Here is a 23123-nt window from a genome sequence, read left to right as displayed (position 1 = left end):
CTCAGTGTTGCAATTGTCTCTTGAGTCTCTAGTTGCTACTAGCCTGCAACTGTCCACTGGCAATTTTGCGCTGCTATCAACACTACTCTGCACTTCTCAACATCTCATTGCAACTGTCACTCTAGAACTGACTGCACCAACTGACACTGATCCTCCAACTATAGAATATTGTGATCCCTTATAGCAAAGGTAATCATCCATGGGAAAACACCATCTGATGCTTACCTTGATGGACCCTGCCCAAGCCTCTGCGCAACTCTAGGGCTAAAGCTTCATATCGCCCCACCTCTCTCCTGGAGGTATAGCTGCAAACATGGCAAACCCTTCCTCTAGCCTAGAGGAAAGTTTGTCAATCTACCTCTTCTTATAATCTTGAGTTTGATCATAATGAGTGAATCGTGATCATGTTGATCACTTATATGTAGACTTGTAGTAGGCAAATTGCCAATGGCCCCATAGCTTGTAGCATTGTTTTTAGACTCTAGAGGCCATTTACAACATCATTGATTATGTATTTTGTTGTTGATATACATTGCACTCGGTGCCATTTTGATATATTCAACTTTACATGGTATATAGATCAGCGAATTTCACATATTTTGTCTCTATTGGTTTGGAATCATGGTTTTAAATCTTAAAAATATTTTTTTCATTAAAAATTGATTATTTCATGTTTTAATTTTAAAGATCAGCCCATTGAGATCTGATTGGTCTGTTTTTTCCCAGTTTTGGTTCAAAATCTTGTTTGATAGGTGGACCTGGTTGGTCACAAGTTCCAACTTTTAATACTATGGGTTGAACATGTCAAGCCCCTAGGTCTTGGGCCATTACACTCCTATTATTATGTTATTGTTATTGGTAAAGCCTGGGTGGGCCTATTGGTTAAGAACATGTGTTTCCTCCTCAGAGATCATCGATTCAAATTCAAATAGAAGTTGGCTATATAAACCTTCATAGATTACGCAGTTAAATAATTGCATCAAGGGGATTCCTTGTCTCGCAAGTTCATATGTCAATTTTGCATCTAGCTCAGTTGTGTCCTTAAATTAGATTATTATTGTTACTTTTCATTAGCTAGACGCACAAGGTTTTGAATCAACAGCCTTCACACAAGGAATGCATTAACAGTACTCTTTATCACCAACTATTCTACACCCCATGGGCTAAATTGGATAATTATGGTGATGATTTGTAGTTGTACCTTTTGTCTATAGTATATATGCCAAGGATATCTAGATTAAGGAATCATCAAGAGTTATTTGTAAACAGAAGGTGTAAATCACATTCGCCCCTCTAAGTTGCATTGTTATTCATCCACTTTTTCCCTATAAAGCATGGCATTACTTACCCCTTCTATTTTTATAATATTTGGGTTATCTAAATAATAACAACACTCACAAATAGCTTTGACCCTCCTCAAGACCCCTCGACATGGCACAATTTGGAGCATAGGTGGTATTGGCCATGGAACAACGATGTGTTAATTTCCTAATACCAAATCGAATTTGATTTCAATATAAAATTATTTTGTACCCATAAAACGTCTCGAAGAAAATCTTTTTTCTAAAAAATGTTGAAAACAAATACATTGGTATTTTAACTTTAAATAAAATTGAAGTGGAAAATAAATGGAAAATCAATCACAAAACACAACAGGAAATTATGCCCAACGAATTCTTCTTCACTTCCTATTACTTAGGAAAATTGGGACCTCCTTTAACAAGGAAATCAACCCATAGAGTATACGTAGAAAATGCAATGGTGGAGCCTAGCAACTCGACTCCCTCCGAAATTTGGCTTGCACCTGTGTTGGTTGTTTTTCACAATTCATCACACATGTAGCAACTCAGCCTCCTCACACGTCTAGCATAAACTCTCACGACCTCCCCAAACTCATAACTTGCCTACTAGAAGTCGCCCTCACAAGTCTTGGGCCTCCTCTTGTGCGCTCAACTTGCAAACACGTGCTCCAAAATTCCTGTAGCTACACACTTTTCACATCTCTTCAATCTTGAGTCTCTCAATCGCTGGAGAAAATCGCTCTCCCATGAATAATGTGTCTTCACCTCTCCCGTAGGCTTCTTTCACAATTTCTTATTGAGTTAGATCTCAAACCCTAGATCTCCTAAGCGATGGATGGCTAGGATTAGATATGAAACCTCACTTGAGATCAACAATTGAGATCAAATCTAGCTCACTTAAATAATTAAATTATTGATCCTTAGAAACTTAGTTCAATAGTCAACACTAACAAATAAATTAATCAATGTACTTTTGCTAAGTTAAAATTAGGAAAGAGATTATAAAAGCCACTTACTCACCATGAGCAATAACCTAAAGAGGCAATCTAGCATCTTCTGCATGCTTGAAACCTCGACTATGAAAAAGCCCCTGTCCAAGCTATTAACATCAACACTCCCTCCTAGCAAGGAAGGTATCTTACACCATCCCCATCATATCTTTGTAGCAAACAAACTTTCCCTTCACCAAGGGCTTGGTTAGAATATGCACAAACCTGCTCATTTGTGGATATATATACCAAAGCTTCACAGGTCCCCTATAGACCCTGACTTTGACGAAGTGTTATTCAATCTCTGTGTGCTTGGACCTATCATGAAACACTAGTTTCTCAAAAATCTTTATGCAACTCTAATCATCGCAATGTATCACCGCCGAATCCAACCCAAGACCAAGTAACCCTGTGACCAACTTGCAAAGCCAGATGGATGTACAACTCACCAAGCTAGTTGCCATATACTCCGCTTCTACTAGACTAAGTGTTGATATTTGTAGCTCGAGCAAGTAGTTTTGCATAGGCCTAGGTGTCTAGATGTGTAGAAGTTTCCTAAGAACTCCTTAGACAGTTACTCTAATGTGAGAGAGTTGTTTTTGTAACTTAAGCCCAAGTTAGATTTAGGAAAAGCACAAAATTATTATGTTGGTTTATTGAGCTAAAGTAAACTTAGGAAAAGTAAAGTAATTACTTTAGTAAATGTGTTTTAATTTCAGCCCTTGATCTCAAATGAGGCAAAATCTAATCTCGGTTGTCAATCACTGTGGAGATTAGGGTAAGGGATTTAGTTGGATGTAAGTTATAAAGGCAAGGCTAAAGAGAGGGAGAAGACACATAATACAACAACACAAAATTGAGAGAAGCTTCTCAGTAAGTGCGTTGGGTCCGACAAATCGCGGCAAGGAGATCTGGATTAACCAAGGAGGCTTGATCAATTGAATCAAATCCAGTGTTGTATGTATTTCCTCAGTTGGGCCATTATCCCAAGATGGTAGCCCAAGTAAGTTTGGATTATAATTTATTAATGAAAACTTTGATCAGAGAGGATATGGGTCATTTTTATGAGATTAGTTATTTTATTTTTTTGCTTCTGCTAACTAAGTTAAGAATCTAGCTATTTAAGTTATTCAATAGATTTGCAATATGCCAGGTTAATAATTTACCAGGTGCTAGGTTCAACTGAAATCTAACACTAAGTGCCATGGAAGAATACTTTCTGCAAAACCCAAAGATCACTACTGACCCCATACTGAAACAGCACCCAAAGGTGATCTTCCCTATCCATTGCACTCTCGGCCCAATCTGAATCTCTATAGCCCACCAACTGCACTCTACCACTCCTAACATATCTAAGCCCATACTCCATTGTAGCATGTAAATCCCTAAGCACATGTTTCAATGCCACCCAATGAACCCTCCTCAACTCCACCATAAAATGCCTCTGTGTGCTCACAACAAAGCAAATATTTGGCCTAATGTTGACCAAATACATCAAAGAACCTATCATCTACCTTTACAATTCAAATTTAGAAGCATTCAACTTCCTCAATTTGGTAATCATGGGTGTTGACATGGGCATACAATCCATCATCCTGAATCTCTTCAAGAATTCAACTACATATTTCCCCCATCCAACGAATGTCTCAGTTGTTTGCTACCACACCTCCAATCCCAAAAAGTAGTGCATCATACCAATGTCCTTCATCTCAAAGTCTACAAAAAAGTCTCTCTTACACACTCTATGAGTTTATTTAACCCTATGAGAAAGAGGCAATCCACATACTAGAACGACCAAATCATCACCAACTAGTATGTTGTACAGGTTGGGATCCACCTCACTCTTAGTGAAGCATGTGCCTAGCAAATACCCATCACTCCTAGAGTACCATGCTCTAGGTGTTTGTTTGTGACCATATAGCGCCTCCTTCAACCTGCATACATGAGAAGCCCTCTCATGCACCTCAAAATCCCGTGGCTACTTGATTTACACCTCTTCTTCAATCACATCATTGGGGAAGGTTGTCTTCACATCCATCTGACGTATCCTCCATCCCATCTCTGAAGTAATAAACATGACATCCCTGATAGAAGTTTATTTGGAAACTAGAGCGAATGTCTCCTCATAATCCACTCCCTCCTACTGAGAGAAGCATCTCACCACAAACCTAGCCTTGTACTTCTCAATCTTTGCATGTAGCATGTTTGATCTTGAAGATCCATCTCGAACTGACCACTGATTTCCACTTCCTCTTAGGCACAATATCCCATACATCGTTCTTCATAATGGAAGAATACTCTTCCATCATGGCATCCCTCCAAACCTACTAGTTTGCTACCTCCTCAAAGCTAGAAGGCTCAAAATCACTAATGTCACTCATAAGTGCCATGTAGCTGGAAAACTTTTGAGGTGGTCTACTCTCCTTGAAACTCCTCCTAGTAGCCACCACATGCTTTTGAGCATCTCTTAGAGTCTGCTCAAGCCATCTCAACCTCCTCCCAACAAAACTAGAAAGTGTCTCCTATTCCTCATGATCTAAAGACTAAGTACCTACCACTAGTGCTTCTAGACTCTCCTCAACCGTCGGAGCCTCTCGCTCCTAATTGTAGGCATCATCGATATGGTATCATGTGACTCCCTCAAGGCTTTGTGCTCCTTAAATCTCACATCCCTGCTCACCACAATCTTCCACTATGATGGAATATACACCATGTATGCCCCAAAAGTCTCACTGTACCCAACAAAAATGCCCTTCTATCCTAAGGGCTCCAAATTTGTCGTCTTCTTTGATGGTACACGGATATACATTGGACACCCAAAGATACAAAAATGCCCAACCTCTTATTTCACTCATGTCAACACCTCCTCAAGAGTCTTGTCCCCCAAGACCTTATGACAACTCTTGTTCTCCAAACAGACTATTGTATTGCACGCTTCTTCCCACAAGAACCTACGCAAACCCTAACCATGGATCATGGCTTTAGTAGCTCTGATGATGGCCCTCTTCTTCCTCACAACAACCCCATTCTGCTACAGGTTATAAGGAACTGTCAACTCTTTCTTGATTCCTTCACTCTGCAAAATGTCCTTGAACTCAATAGAGGTATACTCACCCCCATTGTCCAACTTAAGGACTCTAATCTTCTTCCTAATTTGGTTTTCCACAAGAACTTTGAACTCTCAAAACAAACTAAAGGCCTCATCCTTGGTCTTCATGAAATAGATCCAAGTCCTCATGGAACAATCATTTATAAAGGTCACATAATAGTTGTACCCACTCAAGGGCACATCAAAATGTACTAGATCCAACAACCCTTTGGACCGGGAATCACTGCTAGGGAAAGCAACCTTGGCATACTTGCAAGTGCACATCCATTGCAAACACCTTGTTGATCCACCTTAAACTTCGGAAGATCAGTGACCATCTCCCATAATATATGCAAAGCCCTGTGATGCAAATGTGCCATCCACTTGTGCCACAACTCACACAAGCCATCGCTATCATGAATCAAGGAACATGTCAGTCGGCCCTTCAATATGTACAAGTTCCCTCCTCTCCTCTCAATCACTCGACTTGCACTCAAACTAGAAGATCTCAACCTAACAAGAACATGTCCATCTTAGAAGAAAACTTCATGCCCCTTGTCCTCCACGGCTAAGACTGCTAAAAAGTTCCTAGTCAACCCTAAAACATAAAATACCTCTGTTATCTCCAAAGGTTCTCCTGACTCTATCTAAAACTAGATAGTCCCAACCCCCTATACTACACACATGGCATTTTTGCCAAGACCCACATGTAGCTATGAGTCTCCCTCTGAAATGTTGGTGAACAAAACTCATGATCCCTCGTGGCAAACTCGTTATCTGTGAATCTGCTAAAGATACTACATGTGCCTTCCTGTTTCCCTTCTTGTTCAGACATTCACCTACATAGTGGCCAAACTTGTGACATGCAAAGTATTCATCTCCTTTTTTTCCCATCTGATGAAGTAGCTTACCCACTCGCATTCTTCTTAGGCATCCCCTTGCCCTTCCTTGCCTAACTTACATGGAAAAGGTTCTCATTGTCACCTTTTTGTTGGCCACCACGAAGAGACTCCTCTTGAATCTTAACCTGGATGAAGTCATCCAACAACCTCTCCCAGTCTATAAGCTTCTATCATGTCACAGTACCCTTAATGAAGGTAGCCCATGGCCTTGTGAAGCCATTCAAGGCCATCCTTACCAACTACTCATCTGACATGACCTCCCGAACTATAGCCAACTCATCACAAAACTTCGTGATCATGGTAACATAAGATGCTACAAAATTTGACCTAGACATCTTGGTGCTCTTGAGCTTTTTCCCTCAACATATTTTTTTTGTTGTGATTGTCACTCTAGTAAAGCCTCCCACATTTCCATGGCTAATTTCTTTCTGGAAAGATGAGGGATCACATGATCCTTCACCCCATCCAGAATGATCCTCCTAGCTTTCACATCCTTTTGGTTATGGATAGCCACTTGTGCAGCGTCAATGGGAGGAGTAAGTTGTTGATCTGTGAACTCCCAAATCTCATTCTCCATCAACACCAATGTTATCCTCTCCTTCCAAGGATTGTAGTTGGATGCACCCTCCAACTGATCTTCAAACCTCAACCTTGTTGCAACGATTCTCACAACTTCCAAATCAAATATTAAAACCCTAGAAAAATAATAATAATAATAATAATCAATTATATTTAAGGTCAAAGACAAGCCAAACAAGGAATTGGTGTATAATACCCCCTTATTTGTGGGACAAGGGACCTAACTTCGCTCAACGAATTGACCACAAGAAAAAGATTCTTTTGTTGTTGTAAACTCCTTTGACAAATTAATCTTCTCTCTCCTCAGATTTTTAGTGCTCTTATACCATGTTAATTTTCTACTATCAAATTTCATTTGATTTTTCTAGCAATTTATTTTATACCTAGAAAATGTTTCAAAGTAAAATCTTCTTCCGAAAACTATTGAAAATAAATACACAGGTATTTTAACTTTAAATAAATTTGCAACGTAAAATAAATGGAAAATCAATCACAAGACACAACAGGAAATTATGTGAAACAAATTCTCCTTCATTTTCTATTGCTTACAACAATTAGGGCCTCCTTTAACAAGGCAATCAACCCATGAATAATACACAGAAAATTAGTATTTAAACCTGGCAACTCGACCCCCTCAGAAATTTGGCTTGCACCTGTGTTGGTTGTTCTTCACAATCTGGCCCAACTATAGCAACTCGGTCTCCTCCCAATTCCGGGTTAAACCCTCACAGTCTTCCCAAACTCATGGCTTGCCTGCTAGAACTCAACCTCACAAGTCTTGGCCTTCCTCTTGTGTGCTCAACCTGCAAGCTTGTGGTCCAAAATTCCTATAGTTTCACACTTTTCACCTCTTTTCAATCTTAAGTCTCTCACTCACTTGAGAAAATCGCTCTGCCAAGAACAATTTGTCTTAACCTCTCTTTTACGCTTCTTTTATAATTTCTCATTGAGCTAGATCTCAAACCTTAGATCTCCTAAGTGATGGATGGCTAGGATTAGATCCTAAACCTCACTTGAGATCAACGGTTGAGGTTAGATCTGGATGACCTAAAAAATTAAATTATTTATTCCTAGAAACTTAGCTCAATAGTCAACATTAATTAATAAATTGATTAATGTACATTTTAGGAAAGAGATTATAATAGTCACTTACTCATCATCAGCAAGAACCTAAAAAGGTAATATGGCATATTCTACATGCTTGATAGCTAGCCTATGCAGGTGAGGCATCGGTGATCTTCCCGAGTCCCTACATATGCAATGAAACATCCCTCCAATCTCATAATAGATAAGACATACATCTCAACATAAAACAATCCTCAATCCATACCTAAAGCAAAGAGCAAAGTCATGCAAAAAGAATTGCTTGTGGAAAATGATGATTTATATACCAAGCGGATCTAGCTTTAAGAATCATCAAGAGTTACTTTAAACATAAAGTGTAAAGGGAATTGCCCCCTTGAAGTGGTATTTTCATTCATTTAATTTTTATCATTATTAAGGCATGGCATTATTTATTCTCTATATTTAATATTATTTGGGTACCATAACAACATTCTGAAACAACAGTACCCCTCCTAAAGTCCTCAATATGGCAAGATTTGAAGCCTATGTGGTATGGCCCGTGGAGAAATGGTGGAGACTCATGTTGTGCAACTAAGTCATTGCAGGGTACTTACAACCTTGTGTCGCTCATACCAATCAAAATAAGGTAATCTTAGCCACAGTCACAAACCATATCTAATGTAGACATCAGTTGACAAAAAAAGTCTCTTTAATGTAACTCCATTTAATCTCATAACAGACAAGACATCTCAAAATAAAATGATTAATCCCTACTTCAAGCAATTAGCAAAGTCCTGCAAATCAATTATGCCCTAGAAAAATTGTTATTTGTCTCAACCTTCAAGTGATGTATGCCCACTCAAAGTTGGCCAGGAGGAAAATGAATCTCATGTAACAAATGAAATCAAAGAGAGCACAGTTGAACAATAAAGCAATTATATATCTAGAATAAGTGTTTGACGTAAACGTTAGCATGAGTCTTAAATTCAAATAGTCTAGTATAGAAAACTTAGGTGTCTATCTTCCAAAAACCCCCTCCCATCGTACCATTAATTTCCTCATTTAGGGGGAGTATGTAGGAGGGTAATTAAAGGAGATTGAGTAAGGAGGGAGGTGAGATTAGTCATGCCTTTGAGAATCAACAAAGTTGTAGACAAGATTGACTAAAAGATGCAAGTCTCTCAAAAGGGCAGAGAAACATAAAAGGGTATATCTCAAATCTTGCATAGTTTATCATCTATCATAACGCATGAAGATTGATGATAAGCCTAAACGATGTCTAAAGGTAAAGGGGATATTCACCAAGCTTTGTTGGTGTTGGAAGAATTCTTGTTATTGATGTCAAAGGAAACACTAGGTTAAGAAAAAAATCACATAAGATTGTAGAGAACTTTTAGTTCTTTCCAACGAGTATCTACTTGTCGCTTAACTCCTCATCGTTGGAGAGAATTCAAGTTTACAACCTAGGAATGTCATATTTTTGTCTCTCTTCAAGTCGGCCTCCCCAAGAGATGTGTCTATTCCAAACATGGTCAAACAAGTATAAATAGAAGTTATGCTCCTCCATTTCAGTCATCCAAGTTGGCCAAGCATTCATAGAAGAAACTTGGACTTGAGGTAGAAGACGAATAGGTTCACAACTCGTCAACTTATGAGCTGAAATAAGAGATCAAGACGAGGTTATTTTGAGCTTTTGTTTGGATGCATTCTTTTTGTGGTTTTTCACAGTATTTTGGGATCATTTTGGGAGCAAACCTTGACATTAATTTGGGGCAGATCACGGCCTCTTGATAGACCAAATCTCGGCCTCTTAACAGTCACCATGTACCTTACTTTGCAAAATTGTTGACACTTCTTGAGCAGTTTTTTGAGAACCTTCTTGAAGCTATAGCAAAGTTTGGATTAGGTTCTTGAGCCAAAATTGAAGACATCCTTAGAAGCATCCTTGGAGCACAATTGAACATATCTTTGAGGCATTATTGAAGCATTGTTGGAGTATTGCCAAAGCATTGTTGAAGACAATTTTGAAACCTTGTTGGAGCATCCTTCTTGAAATCTTGTTGGAGTAGATTTTAGCGACATCCTTGACTATTCTTGGAGCATTGTTGAAGACATTTTGGAGCATTTTTGAAGTAGGAATTTATTGTAAAGTTTTGGTTTGACCAAGTTGAAGCTTGGAGATGTTGAGAGGATTGGAGTCCTCATTTTGACCAAGTTGGAACTTAAATTTGTTCAAGGTTGGACTCTTGAAAAGATCAGAGATTTTATTGTACAAGTTGGAGCTTGATTTTTTGTAACATAGGATTGATGTCCTTACTCCTTTCATCAATAAAATTATTTTTGTTTCATTTCTAGTATTTTGGTTATACTTGTGATAAAAAATATTAACTGCCATAATTTTACAATTGAAAGAAATATTGATTCACCCACCCTCTCAGTATTTCCAACAATTTGTACAATATATTAAGGAACCGTCCCATTTGTAGTGAATAAGAAGCTAAAATATGATAGTCTGGACCATCTCAATGCAATAACACTCTAAATGACCAAGGCTACAACCCAAAATCTCAAAACCTTTAAAGTTATTAGGTTTAGCAAAGGCATCAAAGAGCTTCATATCAGAAAAAATGCTACTTGAATTAGTATCTTTTATTTGTAGAAATTTCAACAAAAAAACAAATGACCAAACCCTAACCAATAATATAAAGACCAAGCAAGGCATCTTACCAAGCTTCACAAGATAACTCTTGGAGTTTCTAAGCAATCTAACATCACACAAACTATAAAACCATGAGATCACCCACTTGCATCACACCATATATCAAGGAGATTCACATAGTTGAATACACAATCTATAATACCCACCACTTGCATCTCACAAGTTTAGGAACCCTAAAACTAGCATCTCACAAGTCAATGAACCCAAGCACTAGCATCCCACAAACATTAATCCTTGTTACAAGAGTGACACATGGTCATCTAAGATTCTCCAAATAGATAGCATCACATAATTATTAGTCTTTAAGAGAAAATTCATTTGTTTATAACAAAGATATTCTCCTACTTTTATATAGGCTATGATGAGGGTGGCGAACAATAAAACATGGACTAAGTCCACATGCAAGACTAGGCTAAATAAACAAGCAATACCCCAAATGGAGCACTCCTCAAAGGAAGATGTCCACATGTCACAATGTAAGTTGTCCAAACAACAAGGTGGTGCAACCTCCAAGTTAGGTGTCCACATGTCAAGCACTCCTCCAAGATGGTGCATCCTTCAATCAATGGCTTCTCAACTCAAACATCCCTCTTCAAATTGTGTATGGTGGTTACATGCCCCTAGGGTCAAGCACAAATCTCCAAGTGCTTAATGGCCTCTTCAAAAGAGTTTACTCCATGCATGTCAAGTACCCATCCTCCTCAAAAAGTATTCCCTTGTAGAAGAAACCAAGTACATCACATGTGCTAACTTCAACATCAAGAAGTGTGTCTCCCTAGTGTTGATCCCAAATCAAGAAAACACCCCATCTAAGCTCTCCAAATGTTAAAAATTGAAAAGGGGCTAGGAGACCACATGCCCTCCACATCATATGAAGCACTCTCCTAGCTGGGTGAAAACACATTGAAAGAAACCAAAAGCTAACATTATAATAGGCTAATTTTATTGGTGTTAGTGTTATTGATCAATGTTCTAGTTATAATTTTATAGGAGCTATTAAGAACGCAATTGGTTAGGATCATTCCCGTAGAAAATTACCTCACATAATGCCTAAATAACCCTTGCCATGCATATCAACGTGGCAATATGTTTTATTAAGATAACAATCTAGTGTTTGTTGAAAATTTAATAGGGTAATGATTATGACTAATTCTCTTCACTTGATAACTGCGTGTGGTTCCTTTTTACTTATTAACTTTGTTCCTTATTATTATATGTGTGAAGCATCAAACAGCGACCAAAACAAAAAGCACAATGACACAATATATAGCAATGTTGTGAACATCAATATCGGGATAAAACTGCAAGGATCCGAAAAACCAAAAAATCGTAAAAATCAGGAAAATATCAATAAAATCAACAAACATCAGCGAAATTAAGATAACATAAAAATATATTTAAAAATCGACAAACATCAGCTAGGCCAAAAAATTGTGATTTCGAGATAAAATTGTGGAGTTATCAAGATGTTCACAACATTGGTATATAGGCTGCAAGCCAAGGCAAAACCTCTCCTCTTGAGAGGAAAACCCTTAAATCTCTTCTCTTCCTTATAGATACTTCAATTGACGAATTCCAAGACCTTAAGACTGAGACCAAGACCAACCTCTTTGAGTGATGTGCCAACTTCGATCTAGTCAAACCTAGTCAAATCTCTTCCAGTAGCACCTTCTCGACCTTCTGCTGCAAGATTTTCGGCCTCTTACTGCAAATCTGAAATTTCGGCCCCCAGTAACTATTGTTGCCACACATGGGAACTCCGATCTTCTTGTAGAGCCCTCCTCTGACCTTCGCTTGCCTTCCCTGACCTCTGGAGCTTGAGAGAGACCCTTGGTAGCCTTCACTTGACCTCCTTGCCTCCTTTTCTCCAAGATCAAACTTGTAGAAGGATGCCTTAGGTCAGCATAGAAACCCTAGTCTTCTCTAGCATGTGTGAGAGAGAAAGATAGCCCAAACACAAAAACTTCTTCATCCTTCTTTTACTTCGTTGCCTCCTCCTTCTTCCTTCGCTAGAATGAGAGATGAGAAAGTGTCTTCAAGGAGGACAAGTCTTCTTCTATATATAGGCTTCTTCAAGGGTGGACGTGGCTCTTTTCAAGAGTCTGACTTGCCAGCTGCCAAGCCAACATGGCCTTGGAGGGTATTCCGACACTTTTAAAGACAAAAATATTTGTTTTACAAGTTACAAAGTGCCCAGTGGGGTCTTCAACTTATGACAAAGACTCTATTGACTTCTTGACCTAGGACAAACCCTAGATGCAATCAATGGGTGCTTAACCTATAAAATAAAAGACCTTGAGCATGAAACACATGCTCCAAAAACAATAATAATAATTTTCTTTTATTCCATAATTTACAAGAATCAAAATACATTTCATACTTATGAAGACCGAACCTAGTTACACATTTTTCAACACTCCCTCTTAACTAGGGAGGTATTCATAAGAGGTATATGGACATTCTCAATCTGAAGAGATCTCATAAGAAGAGTCGGATTGGTAACCCATTTGCCTAGCATCATATCAACCAGCATATCACATAGCAAGGCCTTGACTAACAGCTCTATCTCTCCACAAGATCATAGCACAATGTTGGTGAGACAAATGATTTATAGACAACATCATCATTGTCTCTCAAGGTACATACTCCACTCAAGTGTTCACCGAGTATGACCTTCTTTGGACTATTCTTGTCTTAGATAGCTAGTCCTCAAAGAATAACGGTCCATGACTACTCTTATTTTGGATGGCCTATGACATCCTCAAAGAGTATCGAATGCCAAATGGTTACCCAATCCTCCATTCTATCTTCCCAAGTGAAGACAAGAATGGTGTACCTATTTCTCCCTCTCAATTAGGGAGGATATATCAACCAAGCCAAGCATGTCTCTCAAGTACACAAGCTTCCTGTTAGGAAGAGATTTCGTCAATATGACAGCTACCTTCTCATCAGCGGAGATATATTGTAGCTACAACACACCATACTGTACTAGCTCTCGAATATAGTGATACTTGTTTTTTATATGCTTTGTCTTTCCATAAAAAACTGGGTCCTTAGACAAACGTATACAACTAGTGTTATCACAATGTATCATTGTAGGGCCCATCAGTCCTTTGAATAGGTAGGATAGCAGTTCCTCAACCAAACTGCTTCTTTGCTTACTTCACAAGCTGCAACATACTCAACCTCGACACTACTCAAAGCAACTGTGTCTTGCTTTCTTCTCACCCATGAGTTCATAGAGGATCCCAAACTGAAACATCCTCCCGTAGTGCTTCTTCCATCCTGCTCATTGCCTCCCCAGTCAGAATTTGTATATCCAATCAAGTAGACATCATTCCTCCTATCATATTTTATGCAGTGGTGGATAGTTCCTCACAGATATCTCAATATATGTTTTGCTGCTATCCAATGATCAAGTTTTAGCTCCACTTTAAATTGACTAAGAATGTTTACTGCAAAATATGTGTCAAGTCGAGTGTTCATCAAGTACATCAGTGGGCCAACCAATTGTGTTAAAATTGGCAACTAAGGCCAAACTCCATGTGGGTCACCTCATTTATGGCAGCTGATATTTTTTTGGATTCCTCTCATCGAGAGGTGTAGGATTGATAAAACGATCATCCGATTCCGACATGTATTCATGGAGATATGAATTTATTTGTATTTCTTGACAATTTGTCAAGGTCGTCCATCGAGTAAAATAGTGTTTCACACCCCCAGCGAAACCTCAACGTGGCATATAAATAGAGGAGACCTTGAGGCATTATATCCCTCATCTCATCTCCACATCTCTTCTCTCCCCTAGCTTGTTTGGAGATGCATAGGAGAAGCTTCTCTCTCTCTCACGTGGGAAGAAGGAGGATGCAGTTAGGAGCAGCAGCATTGACCTAGGTGTAGGAGAATGCAGGAAGGTATAGCCAAGTTGACTTGGGTTGACCGAGGTGCTAGAGGACTGCGTTGACAAGCATGAAGACACCCTTGACTGCAGATTAGTGTGGGGAGGCTCTACCTTGCAAGTCGCAATTCAGATCAGCCATCATTGACCTCTGTTTGACCACAGTTTTGACTAGCATTGACTGGTTAGGGTTGACTGCAGATTGTTGAAGTGTTGATTGTTGTTTGACCTCCTTGTGTTGACTTTTTGGGCTACATATACTTGTTGGAGGCCGAGTTCTCCTAGGTTGTCTTGAGGTCACTTGGGCGTTGTTTGACCAGCTTTGACCTTGCTGATTTGGATTACACTGCTGCTGTTGTAAAATCACAAATTTGTGATATTGTACTATCTCTCTCTGTGCTGAATTATTGAAGAATATAGAAGAATTAATCAAAGGGTTTCCCCGCATTGGGGTTTGTCCCTGGCTGGTGCCACATCTTGTATCTCTTGTCTTGGCTTGTCCTCTGTTGTTTACACTTATGTTCTATTTGCATTTTGCTATCATGTTGATGTGATTGCTATACTTGAAATTAATATTGGGCTAATAAGAAGATTTGAAGTAAATTGCTCTTAAGCATATAGAACATACCATAATTTAACAAATTGTCTATACATGGAAGGATCCATAGGGCTTGATTCATAACTCCTTAGCCTTTTCAAGTTTGTGATCATCAGAGTGGTCATAGGTTTGCAATCCATCATGCCAAACCTCTTCAACGTCTTGTTCACATACTTTCCTTGACCCAGCTAGACTTCATCAGGTCCTTGCCAGACTTCTAGTCCCAAATCGTAATGCATTAGCCCTAGATCCTTCATGTCAAATTTTGTTGCTAGTTGCCTCTTACATTCTTCAATTCGACCTTCTACACCTGTCAAGAGAAGATCATCTACATACAGAAGAATGATTACAGGTTCTCCATCTACAACCTTGATATAAAGGTTCGGATCAACAAAACTTTTTGTGAAGCCTATTCTTTGAAGATATGCATCCATTCTAGCATACCATGCCCTTGGTGCTTGCTTGAGGCCATATAATGCTTTCTTCAATCTGCAAACATATGCCTTTCTGTCTTTAACTTCAAATCCCAAGGGTTGCTCTATATAGACTTCCTCATCAATTGTGCCATTCAGAAACACAGCCTTGACATCCATTTGATGGATGTTCCATCCCATCGACGTTGCTAGAGAGACCAATGAACGAATCGTCGTAGACCTTGCTATCGGAGCAAATGTCTCTTCATAGTCGATGCCTTATTGTTGGGAGAAGCCTCTAGCCACAAATCTTGCCTTATATTTATCTATACCATTGTTTTAAGATCCGGCCGGCTCGAAACCGACTCGGCCGAGTTGGTCCGAGCCAGCAAAAAAAATTTCAACCTAGCAGAAAATTCGGTTCGGTCGGCCGAGTCATAGTTTTTATGGTTCACTGGCCACTGTCAGGCCGAGAAGTTACGGATTCGGTCGAGTCGGCCCAATTATCACTGACCCGGCCGAGTCATGAACCATAAAAACACACCTTTTTTTTCTAAGTGTGGGGGACTCCAAAGGGGTTTATGAATTAGTTTGCTAGTCTTTGGGGTCCATTCCCCTCTCCCAAACCCTAGTATTTGATCATATTGCCCTACTAAGGCTATGCTATTCATGGTAATGTTAAATTCTTAAAGTAAAAGTGACATTCTCCTTAATCTTCATTTTCATCCTTTTACTTTAAGGAGAATGTCACTTTTACTTAAATTTTTAACATTACCATGAAATGACTCAAGATGTTTGAGAGTCGTTCCCGCCTCATTGGATTTCATATGGAGAAAGTAGAATTTTAGATTTCATTCGAAATCCAACAAACTTATCGGTTTTTCAGGATTTCAAGATTGGGGGATTGCAATGTTTCCATTGAATTTTGTCATGTATTAGGGTATGGAACTCGTATTTAATCAAGAGCACCAATCCCTCTATGTACCTTGATGTTAGTGACATTGGTTGTCGAACTCCTCAGGGATTCGCTCCCAAACTGGGAGCTTCCGAAAATGTCGCTCCCGCTCCCGCTCTCGCTCCCAAGTAACACTGAGCTAGATGATGTTGGCAACTCTAGCAGTAGCCAGTGGTACTGGTCACAGACTTTTGTTGTAGAGGCCATTTCTAGCCTCCTCGGTTATGTGTTTTTGTTTTGATCTCTATACCATCATCGTGTATGTATTGGACAATGCACTGGGTGCCATTTTAATATAATGGATATATTCATTGACCTACTTTGATCATATGTTGTCTTCTATCTATATTCTAATGCTGTGTGTTTGGAAACATGAATGAAAATCTTTAAAATTATGTGTTTTTATAAAAAAATAAATATTTGATGTATTTTTTACAACGACCGAGTCATTGAAATTAAGTCGACCGAGTCGATATCGGGTCGAAGTCAGAGTCGGAGTCGACCCTCGGCCAAGTCGGAGTCTGAGTCGAAGTTTTAAAACATTGATCTATACTTCCATCTGTCGCATGTTTGATCTTGTAGATCCACTTGAAAGTTACCATAGATTTGTCTTCGTGCCTAGGTACAATTTCCCAAAGTCCATTCTTCATAATGGATTGATACTCTTCATCCATGGCATCCTTCTATTCCTGATGGTTGACATCTTCTTCAAAAGTGGATGGTTCTGCTTCTATTAGCTCTGTCATGTATGCAACATACCCAAAATATCTTTTGGGCTTCTTGCTCTCTAAATGAACCTTTCGTTGCCCTATGACCTTATGCATCAAGTAATGTAGACTTCAACCAATTTAGTCTCTTTCAAGATTCGGGGAGGACTAAAGGTTGAATGGGCTCACTAGGACCCTCATCTTCATGATGAAATTCTTCTTCCCTATTAACTTCTTCTTCAAATATTGGAAGTTCTTCGTCATCAGAGTCCATGGGAAGTTCCTTAGATTTCTTGAATGCAACACTTTCATCAAATATGACATCTCGACTTACTTCTATATGGTGTCCTTCCTTTATGTAGATTCTATAAGCCTTAGAGGAGTTGTTGTAGCCAACAAATATTCCTTTCATGCCTGAAGGATCTAGCTTCTTTCTTTTATCCTTTGGTATATGAATATATACGGGACACCCAAAGATTTGAAGATGATCTACAGTAGGCTTCTTCCCAGTGAATACTTCTTCGGGAGTCTTATTGTCTAGTGACCTATGGGGACTTCGATTTTGAATATATATTGCAGTCTTCGTGGTTTCTCCCTACAAAAATTTTGGTAGATCTTGATCATGTAACATTGCCTTTACATTTTCTTCAATGGATTGGTTCTTTCATTCTACAACTCCATTTTGTTTTGGATTATATGGGACTATCAAATCCTTCTTAATCCTTGATTCCTTACAGAATGCTATAATCTCCTTGGATGTAATGTGAACAAGTCCTCCATCTTGTTTATTTGTTCTTTTATTTCCATAATTGTTTTTCATCTTCTATCAATTAAGTTGCATATTTGAAGTACATATCAGCGATAAAACAACACCTTCATATTAGGATTCATGGGTGGCACCCCTAACCCTTAAAAACTAGTTTATATAACACATTTCCAGCGAACACTTAGGGTTAAAGTGCATCGAACTAATTTGTTGTAACTTAAGTACACTCTTGAATGATGAATGCATCAACTACTTCTTTCATCCCAAAGGTTGAATGTTGTAAGCTAGTCGTTCAACAACATAGCCTACCCCAAAGTAGTTGATTGAGACACGCTAGTTCTTTCATTCATCTAAACTTTAATGACTCCATTAGCCCAATAGGTTGATAGGCACTGGTCCTATATCATCTTGCTTCCTTGTTTCCCTCTTCTTCCTCTCCTTTCTTTCCCATAAATTGTACCCCATTTTCATTTCCTTCCATACACATTATTACAACCTTTGTTTTATCAAGGCTTACTCTTCATTTTCACCTTGAGCCCCCATTCCATAGTCATGATAATCCTATCTTTAGGGGAACCCCCTTGTATTAGAGAAAAGGCAACCAAAAGTGTTGAAAGTATTGTTAAGGTGGTAGTAGACAGCCTTCTAGAGTTACAAAAAGCTAACATCTTAATGCTTCGAACTTTACAAGTTTGTGTATGCTAAATTATGTTGTAACACTTGGCATGTAAGGATTGAGACGGAAAAATATATACCTATGTAGTATTCCTCTTAGAGAGAAGCCCTTAGGGTTCAATTCTGAGTTAGAAATTTTCAAATAAACACATGACAAAATTGCATCTTATAATGATATTGCAGCACTTCTTCAATCTATAAAACGATGATGATTATTGAATGCACAAAAAGTATAAGCAAAAATTCAAACAATAATTGATTCTACCAATAAACACTATTAAATAGGAATAATTCAACAAACAAATCACAAACTTATAAAGATCAATAGTCTTCTAATATGGTTATCAAAACATGGTTTTTAAGCTTACAAATTGTAGCCACCCCTCTTGCTGCCACAAAATCATATCTACAAGTCTTATTGTTGCCTTGCACCCTTATTCCCCATTATCATCTCAGTCTTTAGTGCAACCAACCACTGCATTTACCCTTAATCCTTCGTTGTCTCCTGATCGTGGCCCTTTTGTCCAGTCGCCACTCGCTGTCTCAAAGGAAGGCTTCTTGGCCTTTCGTTGCCCAGGCTATCAAACTGTTGCTCAAGAAAGCATTTGTTGCCTAGAAGGTCAGTTATGTTTCCTCAGAAAGACCGCACTACCCCAAAAAAATCAGACCATTGCCTCAAGAAGACATTTTTTGCCCAAAAATTCAATTTGTTGCCTCGGTAGACACTTGTTGCCCCAGTTTTTCAAACCATTGTCTCAAGAAGACATTAGTTGCCCCATAAAGGTAATTTGCTACCACAGATAGATATGTCCCAGCCTTTTGTTGCCTCAGAAAATTATAACTCAACCAAAATTCGATCTTGTAGCAAGAAAGATAGGAGGATTGGCTAGAGTGGAATCTTTCATCACTGAAACCAATCAAAGAAAAGGGGTCTTAAAACCCTCCAAGAGCCTCAACCCAAAAATCGAAAAGAATAACAATCCATGATGATCATAATGACTCTCCTCCTTTTTATAGATTCTCTTTGGGGCCCTCCCCCCTAAATTCTATTTTAAGTGACTTCCAAGTTTCCCTTCATTCGCCCCAAATGTAACTTTCATTATCTAATGTTACATAAGTCAAATTAAAAAATAATTTCCCACATTTTAAATGACTAAATCGACAGGGTTAAATGGGCTACTACGTCCTTCATTGGGCAATTAACTCAAAGAGGACATTACAGTTCCTCCTTCCCGACAATGCTTGTCCTCAAGCAACTGAAGATTCAGGGGTTGCAAGATCTTTTCACATTCCCACATGAAATAATTGATGGCCATTATTGTCCAAACAATGCAAGTATACATGGTTGCTCCAAGGATCTCCATATTATGAAACTTGACCACCATGTCGAAATGCTTGATGCTTAAGGATGCTTGTAGAGAAAAAGAAAATAATGGTAGAACTACAAATCCCATTAAACATCCCACCAAAAATTTGAGCCCAATGGAAAAGAATATTTTGTAATCCTTCCTGATACAAAAGTGGAAAAAGTAGGCAGAACTATGCAGATACATCTTTGCTCAAAAACTCCCAATGTAATAACTGGGAGCGAAGTAAAAAAGACATTGGCAACTAACATGTATAAAATATACAACTACTTACATCAATTTATGTGATTAATAATCGACACAACCTATTCAACTATTTAGCAAAGAATTTTCGAAAACCACGAGCAAAGAAGACTTACCCATAGCGACAATATACCTTGTGATTTTTAGATTTGTAATGCCACTCGGGCCCTGCTAACCACAACAAAGTTTTGGGGATGACTATGGCCAACCGTAGGCTCAACTGCACATAATCTTTCTATAGCTGGCCACCCCCGAGCCCTCAATCAAGTACCACTGCCAAGGAATCATTTGCCTCACAACACTCTTCTTCCAAAAGAATGAATTATGTTTTTCATCCCCCTTTTCGTCCGTTAAATAGAACAAACGGTTCCAATAATGGAATGGGATTGGGATCCGCACGCACCCAATCCATGTGTTAACATGCCAACTTTTATTTCTTTATTTTAAGTTTTACTTAATTCGATATTTCTCTTAATTTAACTATTTCTTATTTTATTCCTTTTTACTTGTTGTTAACTTTACTTATTCTTACTATTTTAATTTTTTATAGTTTACTTTTATATATATTTATATAATATATAGAACTCCAGTTTATTATTTACTATTATTATATTTTCTTCCTTATTTATTATCTATTTACTATTTTATTTATTTAATATTATTATATTTTCTATCTTATTTATCATCTATTTAGTATTATTATCTTTCTTTATTATTTATTATTTATTTCCTTATATTATTATTATTATTACGGGGCATTACAACATGTACCAATCATTATATGTTGCTTGTCCAGAAAATGAAGCATATGCTTCAAAACAAAACAGGGGAAAGCCAAAGGTAATGTTCTTGTAGAAAAAGTAACATATCATAGTTGTTATTCATCGATAATACCAATGGTCATGTACAAGAAACAACCGTTCAAGGAAATAGCCGTCGACACTACTGATACCAACTCCAATATCTACCTCCTAGAGCATGCCTACATCATTGGCCCATCAACCGTTGTTAATATGGTTTTTCATGTACTTTCCTTAACCAATCGTGTAACAAGTGCTTTCTGTTTTGGTGAGACTCCGCACAGCCAATAGCCACACTCAGAAACTTCTCTTTAATTTCTTTCTTCAATGCATATGCCAATGACTTCCCATCAATAATCAGAGCAAACACATCATCATTGCCCCTTACTGAACTCACTTGCATTTGTCCATTGCTAATTTGTTTTCGTACACTTTCCTTGGAGACCTTTGAAATGACTTCCTTGTCTCCTTGTGCCTCTACTACATTTATCTCAGGTGTATCCAATGTGATCAGTATTTGCTTCATTCCTTGTCTCAGAAAACTGCATGCAAATCCAATATTGATGGCAATTTCCAATTTATCTCTAGTCAAAACCCATATCTTAATACCAGTCTATGCTAGCTTGTCAATGCACTAAGGAACCCCCTTCTGCAGTTTGTCCTCGACAACAGTTGCACCAACAAGAATCAATTCCCTTTCAATTGTTTGTGACAGCATCCACTTTTGCATCCCGATCTGCACTTACAATATTTATAGCCTCCATAAATTCTTCATTCCAGACTTTGTACTTCTCTTCATCAAGCTCACGGTATGCAATTGCCAAGGTTCTTAACCCAGCATCAGCATATTTGCTTATATGAGTTCTTGTGGCTTCCTCAAACTCTCTTCCTTGCTTCTTTGACAATCTTTCAAAAATGACAGTGTCTGGACTCTGCACCCTTGCAAAATAGAAACAATTGATCCTCCTCATTGCTTACCATCACAATCATTCTTTTACGAGCACTATGAAACTCCAATACATTTAAGATTATGTACTCTCTCTACTTGGTCAAGGGTTAGACTTGGTTCATGCAACATAACACTTATCTGTTTACATTTGAAAAATTCAAAGCCAAGCTCCCTTGTTACAACAAAAGCTGCTTCATCTGGTGACTCAACTTCGTAATTGATTTTACCAGTCTCTTCATCTTCTTCAAGGATTGCAGTTTGGAAAATGGCCAAAATACAGAAAAACATGTGAATAACATTTGCATGCGGCTCCTGCTGCCAATGTCCATTCATGAGGCGTTTGTCTTTGAAATTGAAACCTTTAACACGAGGTTTCATCTCCATTTCAACGTCGACTTGATCATATATAGCATTGTCTTTAAAGGAGAAGTTTTGCAGCTCTACAGCATCTTTTCCTAACCTTTCTGGAATCTGTAATATCCCTGTCAAGAGGTCTCCCTAGGGTAATCTCTCCAAAAATCAGGTCTGTTGGTTGCTATCTGACGACTTCTGACGTGTAATTAGACAATCTATTGCGCAAGCTATATCTCCATACCTAAATATAGCCTCCATTCTCATAGTTGATACAGCTCGAGGAGCGCCATTAGACATACCCCTCGACATTATCTTATTGCCATTTAAGACCCTGAATTCCATCTCCATTACCTGGTTGTTCATTGAGAACTTCCCCAACGAGTATAACCATAATACCCCCAATATAACATTGGTGTCTGCAAGATCTACTACATAGAAGTCATCAGTAAATGTGTAGTTGCCTAGTGTCACATTCAAGTGTGGAATCCTCTGTGTGCATGTCATGTTATACCCATCAGCCACCACAACATTAAAGCCCTCAAACTCTTATGTGGGAATACCTCTCTTTGCCAACAAAGTTGCATCAATGAAGTTGTGAATTGCCCCGCCATCGACCAAAGTTGTGACTCATTCTCATTGTATGACCCCCCTTATACTGAAGATGTAGTATCTAGGGAGTCTACAAAGAGTGGCAATAGTACCACCCTTAATTCTCGTACAAGGTCTCTCATCCCCTTTGCCTTCCCCATGGGACT

General features: G+C 38.5%; 1 protein-coding gene and 1 pseudogene across 1 annotated transcript in view; both read right to left on the bottom strand.

The window, feature by feature from the left end:
• The window catches only part of LOC149161786 (uncharacterized), a 77586-nt gene that overhangs the window by 11437 nt on the left and 43026 nt on the right, over positions 1-23123 (bottom strand). The window lies entirely within an intron of this gene.
• Positions 19855-22398, bottom strand: LOC149161787 (putative phospholipid-transporting ATPase 9 pseudogene; annotated as a pseudogene).

Source organism: Pinus tabuliformis, chromosome 5_2 (assembly GCF_031772625.1).
Source record: "Pinus tabuliformis cultivar Carrire ecotype Pingquan chromosome 5_2, CPIR1, whole genome shotgun sequence".
In the NCBI taxonomy this organism is placed as follows: Eukaryota; Viridiplantae; Streptophyta; class Pinopsida; order Pinales; family Pinaceae; genus Pinus; species Pinus tabuliformis.
Note: the sequence above shows the minus strand (reverse complement) of the source record. Positions and strands in the feature narration are given on the sequence as shown.